Consider the following 4,761-nt stretch of genomic DNA (forward strand, 5'->3'; position numbering starts at 1 on the left):
TGGCGTCGGACGCTGGGCGGCAGATGCAGGTAGTGGGCGTCTCTCCTGAGGCCCGGGCCTCACCCCCGAACCGGAAGATGTCCCAGGCCCCTCTGGCGAGGGAAGGCGGACAGCACGTGATGAGACAAAACCAGAGCACAGCGAGTGCTCCAGGAACCAAGTGTGCTCACAACAGAGCGCACGTGGGCAGGAGGGAGGTGACCGTCCTCGAGGAAGGGACCTTTGAAGGACCTGAAATACGGAAAGGAGCCAGCTTGCGAGGAAACCCAGGAGCGGAGCCCCCCAGGCACGGGGGACAGTGAGCACAGAGGCCAGAGAGTGCCTTCCACGTGGAAGAAACGGAGGCCCCCGGCCGGGGAGGACTGGGGGCCGTGGGGGACGGCGGGACTGCGGTCTGAGCGACGGCAGCCTTCCCAGGTGTGCACCAGGCAGAGCCTGGCCTCACCGCCGTGCCGTGAGGGTGCCCGGCATCCGTCTGGCCAGGCGGCTGTGGGTGCGCGAGCAGAGGCCCACAGTCCCGCACCTGCAGACGAGGGGGCAGGTTCGAAGACCAAGTGCCCAGGAACACAGAACAGCAGCTCCGTTGGCCTGACCTACACGCTTTGACTGGAGGCCCAGATGTGGTTTTTAAAGCAAGATTTGCAAGCTGCTCTTTGCCCAGAGTCCCTAGAGCCCCGGAAAGTCAGTCTCCTTGTGACCCTCAGTGTGACCCTTGGTGTGCCGGGAGGAACAAGGGCAGCATAAGCTTGTGGGGGACCCCCTTTGGCTCCCCGTCCAGAGGGCCCGGCCTCAGCTGGGTCCCAAGGCCCCTCCAGATCACCCACCCTTCTCGAGGGGGCCCGGAGGTAACATGGGCCAGGCACCCCCTCCCAGACACACAGATGGGCTCATGGGGGGGGTGGGGGAGTCATCCTCCGGAGGCCCTGGGCATGGGGGTCCAGGCTTCTTGGAGGTGTGGGCAGGGCCCAGTTCCCTGGGAAAGTCGATCTCAAGCTTCCAGATGCCCTTCCAAGGCCCCCGCACAGCTGCCCCCCTGCATCTGCCCTCGCCTCACCCCTGCCTCCAGCTCTACAGCAGCTCTGCAGTATAATCCTGAGAGCCTCCTGGTTTTAAAATAAATCAATTTGGGTTGTAAAAAAATTATCTGTGCCCAGCTGGTCCCAGAGCACAGACTTCAAAACTGGCTCAATAACAGAAGCTGCTTAATGGCATCTTCACGACCTTGGCACCGTCATGCCGGCTTTATCATTTCACGGCCCCCAATTGAAATGTTAAGGGGATGTCAGTATAATTAGGTGAGAGCTACTTTACAGGGGCTCGTGAAACTTGCTTTCACTGTGTTTTCTCGTATTGGAAGAGGGTTCTCCCGCCCAGCTGCAGGTTCCCCCTTGCCCACCCGACCGCCCACCACAAGTCTGGTTCTCAGGTTCTCTCTTTCCGGTCTGGACCGTAGGATCAGTCCGCAGGAGCGCATCAGGGGGTGAATGCTTCTCCCTGAAACCTGGGTGCCTTCCTGACCTGCTCGGACGTGCACATTCTGGCAGAGGACCTAGACCCACTCACACACCCAGTCTGGCTCTCGTAACCTTGGTCACGTCACTGAATGTGCCGACGGGAAACGAGCTTAGCAGTGTCCCCCGCCATCGGGGCAGCACTGATACTTTACACCAACTGGGGGCCGGGGCCCTCACCGTACTCAGGGCGCAGGGTGGCTGTGAGGACGGGGCATCAGAGGCAGCAACAGGCCCCAGGCGTGGAGTCAGGGAGAGACCCTGATGGCAGCAATGGGCCTTGGGCAGACTGGTCATGACTCAATTCTCATCCCCGTCCCCCATCTTTGTAACACGCTGCCTGGCCTGTCGAGATGCCATACAGACAGCCACTTGATAAGAGACAATCTGCTGCCAAAGGGGTTCAGAGCCCCTGCACCAGCTTGTGTGCAGGACAGTGGACACAGTGAGCCTTTGTTGCTGAGCGGCCTCTGGCCCAGTCAGTGGTGGCTGTTCTAGAGCCAGACGGAATTTGTAAACACAGTAAAAACGCCACTTGAACCTGCCTTCCCCCACCTGGGTTAACCGGTACTGACTGGTGACACAACAGCGCGTCTCTGGGTGTGGCAGTGAGCTCTCGTTTCTTGCTTTCATTCTGTTTCCATATGGATTTGATCTAAAAGGCAGCAGAGGGAGTGCTGACCCAAGAGAGGGTGTGTGCGTGTGCGTGTGTCTGTGTTCCAAATCAGGGCAACAGATTCCTGCGTGTTGCACCCGGGAACCCAGTGGTTGCTTAGCAACGTAATGATCTCTGCAACCGGGAGGATCCACTGAATGTCAGCGTGCTGAACCGAGAGTAACAGAGCTACCAAGAAGGAGGGCAGGAGGCGCCCGCCCAGGGCGGGCCTCCACTCTGCCTCACAGACTCTCCCAGTTACTCTTTCCACGGAGACGTTCCACGGCGGGGGCAACAGATCTGACGTCCCCCCATTATCAGCTGCCCGGCTCTCATCTCCTACGGTGTAGACTCACAGTAAAGCACGGGGACCCAAGGAGCGCCCTCCCCCGCGGGAATGCTGACTTGGCTTTCATTTACACTGCCAGTGCAGAGCCCGACTCGGGGCTCCAACTCTCCAACCGGCAGATCATGACCTGAGCCCAAACCAAGAGTCGGAGGCTCAGCTGACGGAGCCACCCAGGCGCTCCCTGTGCTGTCTCTTTCTTAACAGGCTTTCCCTGGATAATCTTCTTCTCTATATTTACATTACCCCAAGCCTCAGACGGCAGGGTTGTGGATCGCCCATTCTAACCAAAAGAGTGGGGCCGTGTTCACCCTCTATTCTGGGCTGCCGTGTGGACTGCCCGCTCTGCCTGCCTCCTTGGCCAAAAAGGGATGAGCAGCAGTAGATTCTTGGCCAGCATCTGTACCACTGCTTTCATTCCACCCATCAAGAGAAGCTTCTTTGTTTTAATTTTAATTAATTTTACAGTGTTGTCTCAAGCCATCCCATTCTGTCATTTTCATGTGCTCTCGTGACGGGTGTTAACAGAAGAGGGTCATGCTGAACAGAAGTAAGTGCCACGTGCAAAAATGCTTCCATCTCTGGTGTGTGCTGCTGTCCCTCCCTGCCTCCCACCCGTGTTGGGGGGGGAGGGCCTTCTCTGTGCCTGTGACACCAAACACAGCTTTCCTTTAAAAACGAACCCTCCCAGCTACGTGAGAACAGTTATTTGCAGTGGGGGAGTGGTGCTGGTTGCCGGCCTCTGGCTCAGAGATGCCCCCCCCACCATAGGGCTCGGGCATGGGGACTAACCGCCACTGTACATGCTGTGCTGGGGCCACCCGGAGTCGGGGTCCTGGGTGCTGTCACCATGTGGCGTCACCTTCCGGGAAAGCACCCTCGACCATCAGCGCAAGGTGGCACCTGAGCGAGGGTGGTCTTGTGGGAGGCTCGCCCACTTTCCAAAACACCGGTCTCTTCCCCTACAGGTCCTTGGCCCTAATTAACACCTTGGGTCACCCCTGGGTAGAGTGACCTTGCATTTACTCAAGGTTCCACTTCACCCATCTTGGCGTAATTGCTGTCATCAAAGCAGAAGGAATGAGTCTGCCTCGCCACTGAGCCCCGCCGCTGGGGGCAGGCCGAGGCCACGCCAAAGGGCACTGCACAGCATCAGCTACAGCCCGGGCTAGAATGGGGGTGGGCTCTTCCCATCCCACTTGGGCACCCAAGTTTGCAAGTTTCTCCCTAAATCCTTGCTGCGTCCACGGCTGAGCCCTCCCTCGAGAAGCTGGATCTAGAGAGGACAGGTGCTGGCTCCCTGTCCCCTCGTGGGGAGCCCGGACGGCAGCAGGGCTCCTTCCTGGTGACCGAGGCTGGGTGACCGAGCCTGGCAGTAGCGGGTGAGCTGTCTTTACCTGCCGCTGTAATCGGCACCCCAGTAACCAGCACCCACAGCCCCGGGCGTTCTCGACCAAGGTCTCCTATTTGTAATAGGCCCCACGTGGGGCACCTGGCCCTCCAGGAAGCTGCATGTGGATATTCTGTGGGTGGGGGAGGTCCCTCGACATCTGCTGCTCCAGCATTCCATGCTTGAAGCAACGACAGCGGCCACCACATGGGGAAGTGCCCCGAGGCAGCGACAGGTGGCCGTACCCCACTCAGAGAAAAGTGCAAGCAGACCAAGCCCCACGCCCTCATGTCCAGCTCCCTCCTCCATTTATAGAGGCCGCCCCGGCATCCATCCTTGTCTGTTTTCAGAGCCCAGCACGTCAGCACCTGAGCCACTCTCCCCGCGCTCCCGGGCATGCCCCCCTCTCTCACCAGCTGGGAGGGAGGGGACCCCATCTCACACACAGAGACTCAAGGCTCAGAACATGCCCACACTGGTGTTTGGCCGAGCCAGGGTCTGGAGATCCCAAGGATCCTTCCGGAAGGGGGCGAGTGGTCCATCCACATTCCCATGAATGAGCCCAAAAGGCAAGAAAAGCACACAGCTACTCTCGCCGCCTCCCCAGGGGCTGCAGCTTTCTCAGAGTGGCGGCGTGGGTACGCCTTCAGTTCGGGGGCAGCAGGGGAGAGCGTGAACGGAGCCCGGAGGCTGGCCACCCCCTCGGGGCCAGTACAGGTAGAGCCTCAAGGATGAGGCACCCCCACTCCAGACCCTGGACTCCCCCCGCCCAGCCACAGCAGGAAGGACATGGGGACCCCCCACTAGGGACGGCGGGGCTCCTAGATTGCCACTGCTCTGGCAAGGATTGAACCCGCAA

The 4,761-nt window shown here is 59.7% G+C and overlaps 1 protein-coding gene across 1 annotated transcript in view; it reads left to right on the forward strand.

The window, feature by feature from the left end:
- Positions 1–4,761, forward strand: part of SHANK2 (SH3 and multiple ankyrin repeat domains 2) — a gene marked incomplete at its 5' end in the record, with an annotated part of 263,327 nt that overhangs the window by 252,226 nt on the left and 6,340 nt on the right.

The sequence above is a fragment of the Crocuta crocuta genome, unplaced genomic scaffold (genome assembly GCF_008692635.1).
Source record: "Crocuta crocuta isolate KB4526 unplaced genomic scaffold, BGI_CrCroc_1.0 scaffold636, whole genome shotgun sequence".
Lineage (NCBI taxonomy): Eukaryota > Metazoa > Chordata > Mammalia > Carnivora > Hyaenidae > Crocuta > Crocuta crocuta.